A 20,770-nucleotide genomic window follows, 5' to 3' on the forward strand; every position below is an offset into this window, starting at 1 on the left:
GTACAGAACGGAGGTAGGAGAAATCTTGTTTTACAGAACACAAACCTTTGGAGAACTGCTGAGCTCTCATGAAACTCTCCCATTTTTATAGTACTCTGTACCATCATGAAAAGATATTCTGGGTCTAGACTCATATTCTAACTAGTGAATCTCAAATAGCAACAGCACAGTTATCAGTCAAGTCTCAGGTGCTGTATTACTTTCAGGAGAAGAGAGATGTTCTCATTCTCACTCATGACAATAGGAAGCCCTGTAATTTGGACTGGAGCAGCTTACAAAGTTCAGGTTTGTTCTTTTTAAATTCATACAATGAAAAGGAGTATTAGTTAGAGATGCTTAAGAGCTTAGTTCAGGACTTGCTGGTAGCTGTCAGGTTTACAACAACGGTGCATGATGTCCTGGTTATTCCACTAATGATCATTTGCTAGCATATAAAATTAAAATATTTAGAGCTCCATTATTTCAATAGAAAAGATCTTACTGACTTTAATTGAGCAGATCCTACACGACTGTTTCTGAACAAGGAAATGGATTTTGTAGATGATAAATGGCTCACTAACACTCTGGGGAGTCAGAGTAGCTGTAGTTTGAACAAGACAAGATGTTGCTGCTGCGCAGAATTTCAGGAGCACAGTAATGCCCACTCATCTCCACAATGTGCCTGGTCCTACTGAACGGGGACAAAGCAGGCACAGGATAGACCTGGGGCTTCCCAGGAGCTTTGGGCTTCCTCTCCACATATGGTCCTTATGCACAGATACTGCCTTCTCACTTTGCTGTGCCTGGGAGAAAGTCTGGCAAGAAACAGGCTTGAGGTCAGAGGAATGCTCCCTTACATAGTCCTAGGACCACAGGATGAGCTCCATCATGCTCCCCACCCTTTGCTGCCTTGCCCACCATATTTTCTACTGCATCCTGAACTGCTTGTGTCACCTACTTTTTATTTCCATTGGCAATGTGTTCCTGTCTCCCTCCTGCATTCACAGATCCTCCCTGTTTCTCCATGGACTGTACTCCTTGCCTTTCTCTTCTATTTCCTCTACCCCCCATCTTTCTTCTGTCACTTGCCATCACACCAAAGCTGTTCCTTCAGTGCCTTCTAGGCATTTTCCTTGGTGAAGCCCTGCCCATCCCTCTACCATGAGCTGCTCCCCTTTTCCACCTTTGTGACTTAAAGCATCACTGGTTGGTAATCAGGGAAAGTAAGTTACAAGCATCCTTAGTTTGCTGCCTAGTTTTTATCTCACCTTTCAACCACAGCAGGTTTATGAGGAGTGTATTCTTAAAAAAGGAGGTATTTTAACGATATGACTCCCTGCCTGTAGCATTTAAAAAAATTAAATAAACACCCATCCCCCAGTAAAGCAAAAGTTGAGGCTTGGGTGGAGCATATAATAGTAGCAACATGGGAGATTTATGGTTCACTTGTCAACTTTCTTAAGAAAGCATCTGCTCCACTTACCGGTAAGTGCTATGAGGTCTAATATGCCTAAGCACTTTGGAAGAGAAAATAGAGACCATTTTTGAAACTGTGACTGCTGGCGAGCAGAGGGGTAGGGAGAAAATAGGTAGAGCAGCAGGACTGAAGGCAAAATGAAGAGGATTAGGACACCAGTTCTGGGTGAGTGCAGAATAGCCCAAGGGATGGTCCCTGAGGCCGCAACACAGCATGAAAGAGGAGAAGGACTAAAAAAGGAGAGAAAATAGTAAGAAAAAATATATGTAGGCAACTGTAAAGGAAAATACATAAACCGTGTATGATCAAATTTAGTAATCTATATCTGACTAGCTCTGTGCTTGCACAGTAACTGTGCAGCATTCTCTTATATATTGTTCACACACAAGCACATAAATAAACATTATTACATGCTGCCTGGCATGGAAGGTGTATTTTTAATATCTTCATCCTCCCCCACTTCAACATCCTCCACATCTTTGCTTCTTTTCAGCGCAAGGCAGTTTCCCAAAAGGAAACTATGAGAAGACAAGGACATGGTGGCACTGGCCGCGTGGAAGACATGGAAATGCAGGAAGAGTAAGAAGCTGTCATGACCTCAGCCTAAAATTCCTGCCTGATATATTCTGCCTAGGGAACCACCACAGATTTCAGTTTGCTGGTAAGATATAAAATGTCAGTGTGAAGATATTATAGCTGAAATTTTCCCTCCTATTTTGGATACTCACGTGAAAACTGTAATTTGTACCAGTACTGTTTGTGTCAATAGCGGATCATGGAGCCTGGACCATGCATTAGATTATTGCTAGGAGGCAGTCACACTGATTGCACCTTTCCTTTACTGCCAGTAAAAAAATATTTTGGGCAGTAGAAAATAATTCTGAGCTGGTGTTGTCTCCTGTTCAGAAGAGCAAGTCTGGAAAAGGCTCATCATGATTTCAGAAGATGCAGGTTTTTGAAAACTGGTGACAGATCTCACAACAGAGACTGCTTACGAGTTCTCCTTGGGGTGCTTAAACAAATGCAAATATTTTTGCTTTGACAGTAATTGCATACACCTAGATTCCAACTACAGGTACCAGTAGTGCTGCGTTACTGGTGAGGCTGTTTCGTCGCAGGTGAAATCCCAGCAGATGCACCAATTACTTCACATACTGTTTACCCGCTTTTGGTGACATTGAGGCTAACCTTGGAGTCACCTCCCCCGCTGCCACATTCTCCTTTGTCGTACCACCATTTGTTTTTCAATTTGTCCAAGAGGCCTTGTTCATTCAGTTTTAAAACTGCGAGGTTAACAGCATTTCTTGAAACGATAAAACATATTTTGTAAGAAACTGCACAGCTGTTAAGATGTTAGAAGGAATGAGGACTTAAGCTGTTTATAAGCTTGATCCACACACTAAATAAACCTCTCATTTCCATATTTCAAAGCCCTTGGCAGCACAAATAATTGTAGTTACTTTCACATGTGAGTAATGTGTTTCCAGTGTAGAAATGATTTTCAGAATGGCTTGGATTTTAACAAGAAACTTCTATCAACCAACCAAAACAATTTTTGCAAAATGATGATAAAACTGCCTGGAATTATAAATTATTTACACTGATTTATTTATATCTAAATTTAGAGTATTTTTCCAGTGTGGGCCCAGGCTGATTTTTCCAGTAGATGGGAAAAGTATTCCCACATACTGAAGAGGCAAGATGCAGATGGCCTATGCTAGATGCTGCCAGTCACTGTGTGACACACAGGTTGATGTATAGCACAACAGAGTGATCTCGCACAAGCTGTGGGCCAAGGCTCCAGAAGCAGGCGGTGTGAGGCACAGCCAAAGAGGAGCGCTAACAGCTTTCACACTGACTACGATACGATCTAGAGCAGTCAATAGGAAACAGTGCACAAAGAGGTGCCGGGAACCCTGCCCATCTGAAGCTTCACCACCTGCTGTAGGCACACCCATACATTTGGGATGCAGGCTCCAGAGTCATGCTCTCTTTGCACAGTAGAGGCTTAGTTGAAGTGCGAGACCTGGGGTCTGGCTTAGTGCTGTGACTCCAGGGACTGCCCTGCCTCCCAGCCTGATGAGCACCCACGGTGTGGAGGAGAAAGGTGGAGGAGGAGGACATCCCCTCTGGGGAAACCTAGGGACAGTGCAGTCAAGCAGAAGCTCAAGCACTGGGATGACCAAACCCAATCTGTTTGCTGGGTGCCGAGATACAAGCAGGTAGTTGGGATGTCCTGAGGACTTTTCCCTGGAGAGTTTATACATGTTATGCTGCCACTGGATGAAAGAGGAATCCTGCATTGCTAGCAGCACAGTGGTGTAGGCACAACATTCTGAAAGGGGATTCGTGAACCTGGTGTCCTTCATCTCATGTTTAATGCTCTTTTTTTCAGATGAGAGAAATACCTGAGTGAGACTTTGGATCCGTGCAGCAGAGTGGGGTTGCCAACACGAAGACTAAAGCACAGAATCACCACTTCCGTATGAACTCAAGGCTTATGGTAGTGCACTGAAACTCAGGCAAGAAAGGGACACAGCTGGTCCTAGGATGGGGTTGCTTCTGTGCATGCTCAGAGCTTTTCATTTAGGTGTCCATAGAGCATGAAGACTGGATGACAGATGGTAGACAGTATAGATTATCATACAAACCCAAATATAAGGCACCTGGATTTATGATAGGAACTACAGTCACTATGGGACATTTTAAAATCAGATGATAATGAATCTGTCAAGGCATTTATGCAGCCTTTATCACTTCCTGAGGAACCTTTGCACTTGTTTAAGTGTGCATCTTCCTATCTTTATCACTAAGAGACAACAGTCACGTATACTAGTGGTAAACAACTGCACCAATATTTATTCATAATTCATAATAATAAACTTTTTCTCTTCCTCTTTTCATGTTCAGAGGTCCCTAGTGCATCCATGCCTATCAGACATGTACACTCACAGGCTCTCCTGCAGCTCTGCAGAGGCACATGCAGCAGTGGCATCATATCCTTGAAGCACCACTCACGTCCAAATAGAGAGGAAGTATCTCTGAGGTGCCAATAGCTTAACTATTGCTCTTCAGGGACAGCTGAGAAAGACGGAGTTTCTCTCTCTGAATTTGTTTAATGCTGTCAAGGTCTGTCTGTCAGCACTGAGTGGGATTTGGCAAGAGACAAGATTTGATTGTCTGTCAATGGCATTTTCCCCTCATCAATTATGAGGGGATGCAGTACCTTCAGGTCACTTGGAAAAGGGCTGGGGAAGAGAGATCCTCTCATTGCAGGGCTCCATCAGATCTCACGGCATCAGAAGCCACTGGGGCTTGTGATTCGCCCTCTCAAGATATGTCTGGTCTCTGGGGGACCCTTCTGGTTTTAGAATGGAGATTTTTCTCTCACTCATTAGGAGAGGTATCTTCCTGGCAAACAGGTACAGACAATGGTATTTCACAGTGTATGGAGCGTTCCTTAAAACATTGACCCATCTGCGGGACAAATGTCAGCATCAGGACATACCTTCACAGTCTGGCAACAGTTTTCCATACAGTTCCTGCTGGAACAGAGACAGATCTTTGCGGGCTGGCCATGAAGTCTGGGAACTGCTTGTGTGAAGATCTGACTTTACCTAGCTTCACTGTAGTTACATTTATATGAGATTTTCAATACAGATAAAGTAATTGCTTGTCTGTTCCTGAAAGTGAAAATGAGAACTGTAGGCTGCGGTGGGAGTGATAACAGACTGCTCTTTGTGGATAAAGCTTTAAGGGGAATTTAGCAGCCAGGCTGACAAATGTGGTTTTGTATAAGTACTCTAATTATGGTTCATACTCCAGAGGGAGAGGAGAAAGCACAAAATTGGAATGAAATTGTTCATTTGTCCCTATTGTTCTTGGAAGCAATTGCTTTTGAATCAGTCATATTTACTACAAATTTTTTCTGACTCAGCTTTTAGTTACCTAGCCTATGCTTTTGGCCTGTTTGCCCCATTCAGAAAGGTAACTGTGTGACCAGCCTTGCCACTTTACAGACAAATTTCCAGTATGCTGAATGTAAATTTTACCTTTGTAAGGACTGAGCCAGACATGAAAGATGATCCTAGAAATACTATTTCTTTGACACTGAGCAACATTACTTATTCTGAAAATGACTTAGTTATATAGCTTGAGCCTACAAAGTCAATGTCAAAACTCCTTCTCCGTTCAACGGCAGCCAAAGCAAGGTCTAATCTAATGCTGCTATGTCTAATTGTAACACTGGGCAGCAATAACATAAACAACTGCTTTGACAGGGCTACAGATGTGGGTAGGAGTGATCACTCCCAGGAAAAATGAAATCTCAAGAAATATCACTAACTCCCAAAAAGGGATGGAAAGCCCTATCCATCAGCGTCTCTGTGTCTTCACAGTACTTCCTCTAAGCTATAGTCTTTCAAGTATGAACAGTAAAGCTCATTGAATTAGATAAAGTCCTTATGCTAAAATCTTTAAAAAGGTTTTTTTTCAATCTTTATCTCATCTTCGGGGAAGATGTTACCTGATAACTTATAACTTTTTTCCCAAGCTTTTCCAGTTAATGTCTGATTAGACCTTTTATCTGGATATTCTAAGATGAATAAAAAACTAGGTGATTTTTTGACAACTAATATTAAGTTTTCATGTTTCATTTCCATGTTGAAGAGAAAGAGCTTTCTCAGTTGCCAAATGTTTGTATTTATCTTTCAAGCATTGAAGATTATCAAGGAAAATTTTCTCACAGTCATTTAGAGAAGCTGCAGCTGGTTGATAGTAACCCTGGAGTAATAAATAAATAAATGAAACCCATTCATGAGAGGGTTATTTAGCTGGGTTATTAGCCATATCCATAGACAGTTTCACAGCACAATAGAGACATGGAAATAAAAAGGATGAAGAAGTAAATGTGGATTTAAGCTGCAATCATTGCTCTGAAATTAAACTGTATTGTTTATAAAAGTAACACATTATTGTTCTCATCATGTCTAGTAGGCCATGTAAAACCAGGTTAGTTTCACACTGCTTTCTCTGTTGCTTTGTTGTCCAGGTCCACCTCAACACGTGGAAATAAATAATTTCCTTCTGGTCAGCAAAACACAGAGAACCTTTGATCCACACTGCTGTGTCTCTCACAGAAATGTTGTAACTGAGATTTTGATAGATGCAACAGTGACTACAAGGAAAATGATATACCTGAACCCTCACAGCCAGGTTACACCACTCATTCTAGACAGTGCTTCATTCTGCCACACAGGATGGCATGCTGAGACTTGAGTATCTGTGGCAGAAACTGTTCTTTCATCCTTAAAAAATAGGACTGTATCCTCAATATCACAGACTCAAAACTCCCACTGAAGAACAATGTGTTCCTCAATAAAGAAACAGAAATCTTTGCAAGAGTAAGGGTTTAATTGTAGAAAGAAGGTAAGTGCTTTAATATTTGACTCTCAATCCTGGCTGCCACTACACAATCCTACCTTTTCCATTACTCAGAAGAAACCAGAGTCCTTGTATGTGATATTCAAGCCAGTTCAGCCAAAACTGCAGCCCTTGCATTACAGCGATTCCTCACTTCATGACTACGTGAGTGCACAGACAGGGATTTCAATGTATGGATCACAGCTTTTTTTAAGCTGCCTATAGAATTACAGTATGAAAAACTTGATGAGAATTAATTCATTCTCATTCATTTAAAATAACTTTCCATCTCTCCATAAATAAATAGTAATAAGCAGTTTAAAATGTTAATCAGTCACTTCTTTTTTTTAAAGAGGCTACTTGGACGAACTGCAGACATGCATTTCACAGTTAGCAAAAGATGACCAACAGATGACAGCGCAAGTACGCAGTCCCTAGCAAAATAGCATCCATGACTGCAGACAGGGATATCTCACCTACTACCCAAAAGAACTGCAGTAGGGTGCTTGCTCAAAGCCCAGGGAAGCTGGCAGAGAGGTCTGCTTTGACTTCCAGTGAGTTTGGGCCACAGCAATGGTTAACAGAACATCCATACGAAGCAGTGAGGCAGGCATTCATCAAATACCTGAATGCTACAGTGTACAACATCACGGTACCTAGCACTGCCATGCTCAACTGCAGGAGGGGCATTTCCAAGGCTCACAGAGACACACAAAGGTCCCTGCACTATGAGGGAATGAGACAGAGACCCAGCCTAGAGACCACAGCAGCTCACACCACAAGCACTGCTGAAGTCTGAGACAGCCATTGGGGAACAGCACAGGAGGGGACACCAAATTCTGCCTAATGCACCCCTTTAAGCATCTGTTCCAGCACAGCCACACAGTACCTTCAAGAAACCAGAAACTAAACCATGAAATGCACCCTGCATAGAAAAATCCAGCCTGTATTCAACAGCCTAATGCCCAAAGCATGAATGCATGCAGTAGGTAGAAAAGGCTCTCTCCAGCCTGATTAGACTTGAACAAGTGTCCACAGTCTCAGCCACAGCTGGTTTTTGTCTATGTCTTTCAGCTCCCCACATCCCTGGATACATAGTGGTTCACAGGATGAAAACCACCACCCATCAGCACCACTCAGCACCATCCTCAAATGCAATTCACAGAAGTTAGCCTTGACTTAAGCACATGTGGCAAAGGTGACCCCCTCCATGAAGTCAAATCCCAAAATAACTGTTTTAAAATACTAAATGGCCTAAAGGCACAGACAGGTCTATAAGTACTCATTACAACAATGGCAGTATCTCTGCTGGGAACATCTAATAACAATCTTTTAGGCAACTGGTAGAATTTTGCCAGGAAAACTTAAATGTTTTTGCCATTTAAACAGGTTTGACATTTTCCTGAGTCCCTTTCCTGAACTTAGGCTCATAAATTCTGTGTAACTGGCACATTAGATAGCAAAATATTTCCCTGAATCCTGGGCAGGTTCTTGGTGAAATTCTGCCCTTATCTTCACAGACAGCGGCACTGTTGTTTCACTGCTCGGCATTGGGGATGTTTTTCACTTGAAATTATGAACATGTAGGATGTGCAAAAATAACATGACTCACTAATGAGACCCTACATACACAGAGACAGCTTCGTTTAAACTGCAGCTGTATTGCACAGCGTCTCATCTGAGAACCACTGGTGCCACCACTGCAGTTACTGAGGCAGAAGCAGAGACCCTGGTCCTCTAAAAGGCTTTTCACAAATCCTTCTCGCAGGACTTTGAAAGCCTCAGAAATGGCTCAGTTATTCAGAAGTTACCTCGTGTGGAGGGACGCCACCTCTGTTTAACTTTAGGTTCTCTGAACTTACAGCAAACATCAAACAAAGAGCATCTGAATGTTAAATGGTCAAAGCACCATGGGTGGGCCATACAGGAGGTATGAAACAACTGCCAAATACAGGGATTTGTGTTTTACTCCAATAAGATCCATGGCTGCTTAGTCATATAAATTTATTGTATACATACTGCTATATAAATAGCACTTAGAATGAAGTGGGGCTCAGTAAACTACTGCACCATGGGAATGAAGCCATGTTTGTCATGGTGCACCCAGAGGAGAAGGTCACTGAAGGAACAAACGTTCCCAAGATCACAATGTCACAGCCAGCAACGTGTCAGCAACTGATAATACATCTCAAGCAACTCAAAGCTCATTTTTTTCCTTGCACTCTCCAGCCATGTCCCAGACAATTCCTTTGGTGCTGCTGGCACAGGCTGGAGGGCATCCACCCTTGGGAAAAGGCAGAGAGCCCGGTGAAGCGGAGTTCAGTGACCTTATTTCAGCGATGTGGATCACAGTTATTCTCTCATGATCTAATTTGTATCTAGTCCAGGTGGATTGGGAAGAGGAGGTCACAGCTGTCCCAAAGCCTCCCCTCGCCTCACATCCTACCACTCCCTGGATGCAGCTGAGGAGCTGTCCCAGACATATTTAGTAAAACACAAGCAGATGCATTTTTAGAGCTTATTCATATAATCCATTCAAATTATTTTAGATGAGGAAAAATTAAAATGCAATCTTAACAAGCAAAAAATTAAAACCTGGCCAGCCTCTGAGTTGTTTATTTTAACCATCTTTTGAAAAGTGCTGATGACAGATTGTAACATGGTACAAATGCAGTGCAGTTTAAGGGTGTTTGACAACTCATCAAGAGAAATTAAGTGTAAAGCTGCATGGCACTGGCTGAATATGTTTAATAAATTAGGAATGAAACAAGCACTCTGTTAACAAGGAAGATGTAGCCAAAGCTTATATCATTCTGTACTCAGAAAGCTTGAAGGAACACTAAGGAAAATATTCAAAGGGAGCTAATGCAAGAGCATTTTTACAAGAAAAACCACCTAAATTTTAATGAGAAAGGGCCAACTTTAAAATAATGTTTTTTGAACACATTAAAAAATTCATAGGAGTAATTTTTGTTCTGGTATTTATAAATGTTTGCATGCTGCAATGCTACTTGTATGGAAAAACTGTACTCAAATACTGAAGCAGAGCATGTAACAAGATATTTTCACACGTAGCTGATGGTTCAAACAAAACAGAGTCATTGGAACTTGCTCTGATAGCTTGCCCAGCATTTATTTTAAATAGAGAACTACTAGTAGTCAAGTTTTGAGTCTTCACAGCAATATTAACACTTCTGCAATGGGTTTCTCAGGCTTTCCTGCTAAACTTCCATTTCTATATACATGTCTATCACAGAAAGGCCATGACCGGCCACCTCAGTTGAGTGCCCAGATCCAGCTGAGGATGCACCAGGACAGTGGGTGCCTCTTGAATTCCACCTTGCAAAACCCTTGAGGAACTGACTGGTCTACAGAAAGCCAAAAGTCTTGCAAAAATGCTATGGACAGGTTGTGTGCTGCATTAGGAGCTAATACCATCTATAAATGCAATTTAAAAACAAAAAACAAAAACCCTGTGAAGTTGCATTTAAAACACATCTTCCAGAACAATATCTCAAAATATTCTACAAATACTAAGAACAAAGTATGTTTACAAGAATGTTTATGTGTTGTTATTCTTTGTTTAGAGATGGGACATTCGAAGTAGTGCTCTGATACGTTTCAATTGTGTCTAATTAAATTAGGACTCTTCATTTAGCCATCCAAATAAGATGCTTAATTTCCAGGGGTACTGAATATTTACAGCTTATCTGTATATCCTAAATATGCAGCTTAGTTACTTGAACTGAGCTTTGTAAACAAATATGAGCCAAACTGATACCTTGAGGATCAGCAGGGGTCCCAATTAATGGGAGACCCACTGCTGCTAAAAATTGCCATAGCTACTTTGAATTCAAAGAAGTTCTGAAAATTTACACCAGCTAGAGGTCTGATGCCTGTAGTTTAAAATATTTATATAAATTGAAAGGTGTTTTGCAGCAAGATATTCCAATTACAGTGTGCAAACACTTCTTGGCACCAGCAATTAAATATCTATTTTGCTTCTGTTAAAAACAACAGCAGTTGACCTGGGAAGGCAACTCAGCTTGTTTCTCTGCTTTATACAAAGCTTTGCTGTAAATAAAAAACACATAAAATTGTCCCTAGAGTAACTGTTCATATTGGTTCAGTATACAGGCTTTAGTAGAAACAGAAACACAAGTTTCTTTCAACTCTGAGCTATTTTAATTTTCACTAATGACTACCTAATCCTGTTCTCACTGAACAGTACCACTTTTCAAAGTACTGGTTTTTCCTGCTGGTTGCAGCAGAAGCAGGATTATGCAAATAGGCTGCTGCAGTCCAACACCTGCAACTCAAAATACACATTTTAAAGGCCTGGCTGGGATTTTTCAGAAGTGATCGAACACTGGTGTAACTGCTCCACACTGCAGGAATTGCTCTGAGGATAAGCTTAGCCCACTGCCAACTGCCCCGAAACTGTCTCTCACCTCAGAGATATTAGGAATCTTGAGCCCTTTACAGTTTTTATATATTTGATAGTCCTGAAAGCACTTAAAATAATAGTTTTAAAATTCAAAATGTGTAAAATGAGCATTTTTAACTACATGCCCCCAGAATACTCAATGCCTTCAGATAGGGCATCATTCACCTCTGGCATGGCTGGCAGAAAGCTTTTTGCCTTTTTGCACCTTAGACAAAGCAGATCTCAACTCATGGTTTTGTCACAGCAGGGTGTTTGTATGCTGTTTCACCTGTCTCTCCAGTAACTCCTAAATTTAGGAGCCCCAGCTGAGAGAAAATGGTTGTATTGGCACAAACAAGTAGAGGTTTCATGACGGGGCACTGGACATGGTTCAGAGCCAGGCAGAAGGGAGCACAGCGGTGAAGCGCTACCAGGTCTCACATTGTCCCTTTCCTCTTCTACCTACACTGCATTAATCCAGGTCTCGCTAAGTGACATTATGTTACGTTATTCAGACACATGTTACTGAGACTCCTTATGCCACTCCATCTGCAAGAAAAAGCCAAATGTTGCAGTTCACTGTCTGCACATATGACCTACATGCTTTTTGAATGGAGACTTGATTTTAACAGTATTGAAAACATTATTCATTATTACTGGTATTGGCCAGTAGACTGAATTTTTCTTTTACATAATTCTTAAGCAATATTTGTAAGGCATTTTAATTTTATAGTTCTGAATGCCATGGAGTGACTATTTTCTGCCAGAATGAAGCTAGGAAAAAATGCATCTCTTTTGGAAGCAATTCAGTGCTTATTGAATACAAACAGGGTCTGGTCCCTTAGAAAGTTGTTGCTTCTTTATGTCCATCTCAATCTGTTTGATATGACTGATGGATTACTAAACACCCTATTAAGATTGCAGACTCTGGCCACCCAATACAGAGGAAGATTTTGCTACATCAAAATCTTCCAGCACAAAGCAGGTGGCAGCTGTTTCAGCAGCTTCTAATTTTTCACTCCATTCAACATGTCCCAGCAGTGGCAGAAATAGCGTGCCTTGGACTGAGCATTTCACAGCTTTCATCCACAGGAAGACGCAGCCCTAGGCTGAACCATCTATCCCCAGAAGAAATGTTACTGTGACCTCCAAAACCCGTCAGGACTCTCTCTGACAAACCATGGAAAATAAAATATCCTGTTGGACTAACTGCGAAAATCAGGTTTTCTGGTTCCTAACCAGCCTCATGTCTCAATGTGCTATATAAATGTATGTCCTACTCAGTGTGCAGCAGGGCAGCTAACATAAGCCCAAGATATTTCTTAATGCAGTATTGAAAATATCTACTATTTTTGGAGACTAGTTCAAATTTGGCAATGTTTGAAGAGACTGCACTGTCAGACTTCTCCAAACTTTCATTTACGTCTGGCTGAATCTTACCCTTTATGAACATACAGTGGTAAGATGGGTAAGAGGAACCATATTTGACAGGGTCTTCTCTGGTTATTCTACTTCTTATGATATGTTGCTGCATTTTCTTCCTTGCAAGCAGCAAGACCTCATAACAGCAACTGAATAGTTTAAGATGTCAGTGTCAGATTAAGAAATGGTAAAAAAAATCAGGAGTCACAACGGAGTGACTTTTACAAGTAAAGATACTCAGCTGAGCATCTGTGCCTGCCTTTTTCACAAACTACCTCACTGTCAGCTTGAGATGCTCCACTGAAGGTGACAGAAGTCCTCTGTCCTAGCTAATGTTTCTGAGATGTCCTGCAAAATGAGTTGCATTTAACCACTCTCATGGTGACAGAAAGCCAAGTGAGAGGAAAAGCTTCCTGCCATCTTCTCAAGAGCTGCAATTGGAAAAAAAATGAACTTACTGCTATTACTGCTCTCAGGAATTTGAGGAGTAGCCAGATTCAATGGAATGTCTATACTTTTATTTTAGAAACCAAGCCCACTATTTTAGGTGCCATTTCCAATGAGCACCCAATTTTTGCCTCTTTGGTTAGACTTTTCTGCCACCAAGCCCAGTCTCACCTTAATGAGAATAAACCATGAAATGACTTCAAAGTCAAATACCACTGGGGTACTGTACAATACTGCAGGTGCAGTCTGCCCATCCATTTATTTTTTTCCTAGTGAGGGAAGCAGCTCCATATGAGAAAGCTATAGGGCGAAACTGCAGTTTGCTTCTGAGGGAATTAATTCACTGGCACCAGTGTCCACAGGGATATTAAAGTAATGTGGCCACTATGTCAAAAGCCATTGATAACACTGAGAAATCAGCTTGGATACTTGTTTTTTACTGTTGCCAGAAACAGACCAGTAATTCCTAAGATCTGCACAGACCGAGAGGAGATTTCTGTAACTATACATGCTTCTTTGTGGCTCCATACTGTTGTTTTTCATAAAGTATTGGAAGGAAGGCAATAAATGGAAAGATCCCCACTAAGAGATGGTTGCTTAAGCTTTGGAATAATTAAAATGCAAGCACTTTGAAGTTCATTATTTTAATGAGAAGGAGAGACAAAGAAAAACCAGAGGGTCCATTCCCCAGGTGGAAACTTGAGCTAAAACTGCAACGCAAACAATAAATAATAATGCATAACTTCAGCCTTAGTGAAATGCTGGCTTGTGTTTTGCCTAATGGCAGATCAATACCCTACAAATGAAGCAATTACAGTTGTGTCATATAAAGCCTTATTTGGTCAGCGGCCAAAATGGGGATTAGCTGGAAGAGTTCCTAGGACTTTCTGTCTGAATATTATCGCAGAAGTTAATGAGGAAGATCTGATAGGCTGAGACAAACATAAATGGTGCCAGCAATCAGATGAGATGGTCGGTCCAATAGCCAGTGTGCTGATAATTAAAATGTCCTGAAGCCAGCTGAACATCAGTCCAAGATCAGGTGAAATTATCAGACAAGGGCAATCCAATCCCTCTGGCAACCAGCTATATAAAGTAGCTGCCATTGGTAGAGCCATGTACATAGCAGCAAATGCAAGTAGTCCAGCACTCATACCAGTCAGATCAAGCACAGTCACTTCAATATACTAATACTCATGCTAGCGATGTTTCAAACACAAGCAGCCAGGCTATAGAGAAAACAAGGTACGGAAATTACTAACAGATCTCCGCAGAGGACATGGAGATATAACTAATGTAATTGCTATTGTCCTGAATGAAACACATGCTCACATAAAACTTTTAATTAAAAAAAGCTGGGGGGAGTAGGCCTCACTAGTGATGGAGATTTCTGTTATTGCTTTCTAAAGGGGTGGTCATAGACTATAGACTGTTTAAGAAACCGTTAGTTATATTAGAAGTTACATTTTCCCTATCACTTTGTCTCCACAACAGTTTCTTTGATCAAAGACACTGAGAAATCTACCATGGGGTTTGTTCTGAGGCACACACCTCCATGGATTTGAAATAATTATACAAACATCTGAAGTAGGGATGGACTTTAAATATTCACACTACAATAAACACTATGCCATTAATCTTCACTATCCTGCCGAGATTGATGGTCAATTATCATCACCCTCAATTTGCAAAGGTGAAACTAAAGGCAGAAGGTGAACTGACCTCCTCCAAGACTCCCAGGAAATTCAGGCAGGATAATAATTAAGCTCATGAGTATGACGTGACTTCCAGCCTCACGCCCGGACAACCACACTTCATTGCCGCTCAGAAATCTTTAGGCATTTTCAGGCAAGTTTTCACAGAGAATTTATGCTTCTGGTGGCCTCCCAATGAAAATAATTTCCTAGAGATAGACTAAGCTTAAACTTCTGTGCACATTTCTTCAAGTCAACATTTAACCATGAGATAGTCCTCATTTTTATGCATATCCTGCCAAAAGACAGACAGCCAACCCGAGTGGTCCAACTCCAGTAACAAAAATCTCCTCCACATTTTGACCTCACTCCACAAAGGTCCATGCTGTCAGTCACTCAGCAGCTATATAAGGCTGCTTGGGAAGTTAAGGGCTCCCTTTGCCCTGGCAAAGCAGAGGTACAAACCACTGCTTCTGCTTTCACTTATACTTTCACTCTCTTTTGCTTTTCCAGCATGCGAATGGGATTTAGATGAGAACAATCTGATTGATGTTTGATTCACAGAAATCATAACTGAAGCCTAGTGGTCAAGAAAAGCTTTTGTGCAAGTTGAGGAAAAGACCACCTACTTGCAGAAAATGCAAACATCCCTCTCTGTAAGCTCCCACAACTTTCCAAATACTTCTGTGCAGGTTTCAGGAGATTGAATGTGATGGCTGAAGATGTGCTTTTCACATCCATAATTGTCAAAAAGGGACCATAGCATAGTGCAGTCTGGAAGGCACATCAGGACTTGTCTGGTGCAGCCTCCTGCTCACACAAGGGTCAGCTCTGAGGTCAGACCAAGCTGCTCAGGGCTTCATCCAGTCACGGTCTGAAAACCTCCAAGGATGGAGACTGCACACCTCTCTGGGCAACCAGTGCCACTGTAGGACTGTCCTCAGGCAGTCAGGGAAAAAAGCTCCTCCATAGAGCCAGTCTGAGCCTCTTCTGTTTCAGTTTATACCCATTGTCTCTTACCTTCCCGTCCTGCACTGCTGTGAAGAGTCTGGCTCCATCTCCTTGAAGACTTTCCCATAGGCACTGTGGGCTGCTGTTAGGTCCCCCCTAAAGCCATCTCTGCTCCAGGCTGAACAAGCCCAGCTCCCTCAGCTTCTCCTCACAGGGCAGGCGCTCCAGCTTCAGTTTGATCACCTTCCACTGAAATTGCTTCAATTTATTGATGTTTTCCTTGAATTAGGAGGCCAAAAAAGGATGTGGTATTCTAGATGTCATCTGAATGTTTGCAATTATTTTATCTGATGCCACAGTATCTCCTCTTGTAGCCTACAAATTGGATGAACTAAAAGCACTTTAATTGGAACTGCCTTGGATAATTGCCCACTACCTAAAAGAGATGCCAAAAGTAGCAGCCTGTTTATTTAACTGTGATAGAAACAATTTCCAAATCCTCAAGAAACTGTTCTGGCTTTCTGCTCACTTTCAACTACACTTTCAAGCACTGAGTTGGCATTATTTAAACTCTGCACAGCTAATTATCAAGTGCTCATAAGATTTTAAAGGAAAAAAAAATAATTAGCACATAAAGTTAGAAAATAAAAAAAACCAAACATATACTGATTAAATCCTGAAGTGATGGATCTTAGAAAAATCAGAGCATCTGAATGTAGCTTTGCCCACAGAAGGACATAATATTTTAAATTAAAACCAATAAAGAAATGAGCATCAGTCTACATCCTGCCTCTTACTGTTTTGTGTTGCAATCAGTAAAAAGCTTTTGTGGAACCCTTCAAATATTGTTGAAAATACAAAAATCTAAAAAATTGCCTAGTATTGTTTGCATTTAGGCACCTGAAATTTGAGTGATTTGACTTATCTAGAAAAAGATGAGATATACTGTAGGAATCAGTGGTGCAGATCACCAACAAGGTCCAATGAGTTTTTCTGTAGACTCAGAATTTTAAGATCCAAAATAGATCTGAACCACACAAATGACAAAGCGTAAAAAGAATTCCCATACTGCTGTGTGCAAAATCAGCTGCCTACATCCACACCAAGGAAGCCAAAGGTCTCATTCCAAATGTAAAATCCTCTCTTACAACAAACACTTTGGCTGCACCAGATGGAACCATATACACAATAGATCGGAGTGAGTCTAATGTGTAATTATGTAGACAGAAAGCCTGCTCTGGAGGTAACAGATGGGCTGCCAGATGTTGGGGCTGCTCTCACTTGCAGGCCTTGGTCATCCCTGCTGCTAGCAATGGGAGATGCAAGGGATCTGGATCTTCCTGGGCACAGATGCTATCCCTGCCCACGTGGAGGGGGAGGGGAAGGCAGAAACAAAACCAGCTCTGTCTTCTCTGGGTCCTGGAGGCATATTATTCTTCTCCTGTGTTCTTTTAGAATAGAAAGAAATAACTGAAGTGTAACAATAAAACAGGTCTGTTTCAGGTCAGGCTTGGACCACTTTGATCCAGTTCACTTTGGCTTAAAAAAGTGTAGGAAAAATTGTAGTAAAACTTTGGCTACAGAAAACTGCCAATCCTGCCAAAAGCTGTTAAGAGAATCACACTCAACAAAAGAACACAGCATTGTTCAGCATCACGGGATTTGCTAAAAGATAAGGTTGTATAGGAGCTGAATCCTTCTTTGGCTTTGATTTAAACCCCTACTTAGTGACTCGATTGGAATAGGAAGTAGAGGAAGGAAGGCAGAAAATGGGAGTAAGGTTTCTAGCTATAAAAGTACAGAAAGATTTGAGCAAAGTGTGCCTAAAGGTAGTTGAGCAGTAGATTTGACCCTACTTCCTACTACACACAAGGTAGACCAGTTCAGAGAAATAACTACTGATCAACCACAAGTCATTGTTTCATCACACAATTTTTTAAACTTGTGTTGTTCAGCAAGATGCACATATTGTCATTTATCTGAAACCTGAGCACCTTGGGAACATCTTGTTGATGTGAGGTAATAGCTACATTTCAGAGATGTCATGCCAAGATACACAGTAGCTTAAAAGAGATATTAAAACTGCCCAGGAAGCTGGAGTTGGTTGTCAGTCCCAGTTTTCCTGAATCCTATTTTGTGCCTTTTTCATTGTTAACATTTTCACCTTTTGTTCTAGGATGATCACTTTGTCCATAATGCTTACTCCATGGTCTAAGACATGCTGGTCTAAGACACTGTTCTCAGTTCAAAGAAAATCCATGAGAAAGACTTTATTTAAACTTTCTTTCTACTTTTGGTTTGGGATTTCTTACAAGAGTCAAAGCTGCATAAAGAATAAATGGCTATTTTGTGTCTCTCGGGAGTCCATCTAGTATTTACTGTCAATTGGAAGTGTTGCAGTTTTGCAACTACCACAGAAATTAATTGCAAACTGTTTTTCAGGTGCTATTTGTTCCCCAAATGTCAGTTCCATAGAGAGGTATTGTTATGAGCTGCTGAGATGCCTTTCAGTGGCCTGCTTCTTTGCTTTAGTTCACCTACAATTTACCTGGACAATTATTATCTTAGTGGGATAGGCCTTTTACTTGGCAGGAACAGTACCATCAACTTCAAAGGGTAGCTGGCTTATGCCCTTAATAAATACATATTCTGAAGTCTGGCAGTTTCCTGGGAATTGACATCTAAACAGCCAGAAAGTTGTAATGAAAAGAGAGAAATAATAACAAGCTGCACTGTTAAAATATAATGGGCTGCATCTTACCCTCTGCTAAGCTGCTTTATGAGGGATTCGGGAAACGGCAGGGGAAAGGGCAGAAGAAACTTATTTCTGAAGTGCCAAGAAGCAGATTTTGCTCCTCAGAGGATCTATAGATTGGAAACAATGATAACCCTTTTGTAGCCCAGTGGCATACTCTGGGGATTAATGCTTATCAAACCTGGGCAAACTTCCAGAAAGTCAGTAAGACGTGTGCACAATGGTATCATTATTTCTGAGAGATTCTGGTCTTAACTGAGAGTTTTAGGGAAGTTCATTGGTTATACATAAAAATATGTTCCTTTTTACCTGACAGAGAACTGAACAGCCTGTCAAAGTTTATTCTGATGGATTTGATATAATGAAGTTTCTACTCCGCTTGCATTTAAATGTTTCTGAAGCAGAAAAACAAAAAAAGATCTGTGATTTCTCTTTTTGATGCCTTGATATCTTTCTGATTGTAGAACGTGTCTGTTATAAAACTTGTCCTAGTGCTGACTAGTAGGGACTGGCTCAAAAAATACTTCTATATGACAGCACATAAATTGCACCTTTAGTAATCACTAAGTATCAGAAGGACAAAGTTGTATAAATGTCTTGTAAAAAAGGAAAGTAAAGAAAAAAACATGCCTCATTGTGCTGCCAAGCCAATGCTAAAGCTGAAGAGACAGAATGGTAGTTTCACCTTCTATACTGATTATACTGCTAATTTAAAAATACCTATTGCCATTGCAATGTTTGGATAAAAAAATTACCTTTCTAGGCAGTAGTTTTATTGCTGTCTCCATGCTCTGTCCTTTCACTCCTACTCAGAAGCACCTTGTTTCACAACTGTTCTCACCAAAATTCCAGGATGTTCTCTGGAGTAAGGAGCAGGATGACATTAGCAGAAAGGTACCAGAATGTGGCTGTGTGACCAAAATAGGAGCTGGGCTCCTTGGAAGAGCTTTGCCTTCCATCAGTGGCTTCTGATACCATTTGCAATTTAGGAAAACAGAAACGGTAACAGAACAAATTCCTGTGACTTTTGCTCTCTGTTCCAGACCAGGGAGAGCTTTGTTCAATTATGAATCCCCTCTTGAAGTCTGGGGCTGAAAACTTCCTTCAAGTGGCAATGAAGAAATAGGCTCCATGGGGCAGGGTAGATCAGAGGTGGCTCTCTGAAGTCCTTGAAAGACAAATCAATGTTTGGTTTCTTGGGGTTGTTGTTTTGGTTTTTTCTTTTTCCAGGACAGAGAAAATTCAGTGAGTGCAGCATCATGGACACTAACAAGTTGTTTTCTTCTAAAGATATCACAAGCTCAGTAACAATGTTCTTCACTACGATTTGATGACTTAAGTCAGGATTATTACAATTTTCTTCCTCTACATGCAGAAATAGCTAGAAAGGATAAAAAATCCTCCCAGTGGAAGATTTTGCTTAAATACATTTGCTCGTTCATCTTGCAGTACACCTCATTAGTCATAACAACATTTTCCTCTTTTTTTATTGCACTCTTTCTGCATGGGGAAGACCCTTATCTTGATAAGAAGAATACAAAATTCATCCCATAGGCATAGCTGGGGAGCAGAGCAAGATGGGATTCTGATCTCTGCTCTCAAGGCTTTATTTTTACTTTTAAAACAGGTATTCTGGTTTTAGACAGAAATAATCCAGGTAACCAAAACTAAGTATGCCTCCCAGGCTCAGCTGAAAGTACAACTTGCTAACATTCATTGCCAGGTGCTCTTTCCACTGATCTTCTTTTGACCCCTGACTTTTACATTCCTTGCTAAGCAGTGGCCCACTCTCTGCCTTTTTATCTAGTAAATGTTATTTTTATTTGACAGAAAACTCAATGAGCTCTGAAGGATCTGACCTGCTTGAGAAATATCCAGGCTATAAGCTCTGACACTGAATGGGTAATAGGGTGGTAATTCAAGCCTTGTTACGCCTAAAGTGAAGGGAAGAATATTATGCAAAGTCATACAGTAGGATCTACAACATCAGTCAAACAGGATAATGTTTACAATATGCATAAAATGTTATAGATCACATTCTAGTCTTCAAATAATTTTGTATCACGAAACGAAATGACCTTGTAAAATCTTGGTAAGTGAAACTCCTGAATAAAATCCTGCTCTTGTAAATATCAACAGACTACCCCATAACTATGCAGGATTTTTGTTTTCTCCACTGTCTCTTGCTTTAAAAGAAT

General features: G+C 40.9%; 1 protein-coding gene across 1 annotated transcript in view; it reads right to left on the bottom strand.

Annotated features, from left to right (window-relative positions):
* LOC104537751 (glutamate receptor 4-like) overlaps positions 1 to 20,770 on the bottom strand; it is a 58,826-nt gene that overhangs the window by 8,104 nt on the left and 29,952 nt on the right. The gene's annotated exons all lie outside the window — the stretch shown is intronic.

Source organism: Mesitornis unicolor, unplaced genomic scaffold, assembly GCF_000695765.1.
Source record: "Mesitornis unicolor isolate BGI_N332 unplaced genomic scaffold, ASM69576v1 scaffold40593, whole genome shotgun sequence".
NCBI classification, from domain to species: Eukaryota; Metazoa; Chordata; class Aves; order Mesitornithiformes; family Mesitornithidae; genus Mesitornis; species Mesitornis unicolor.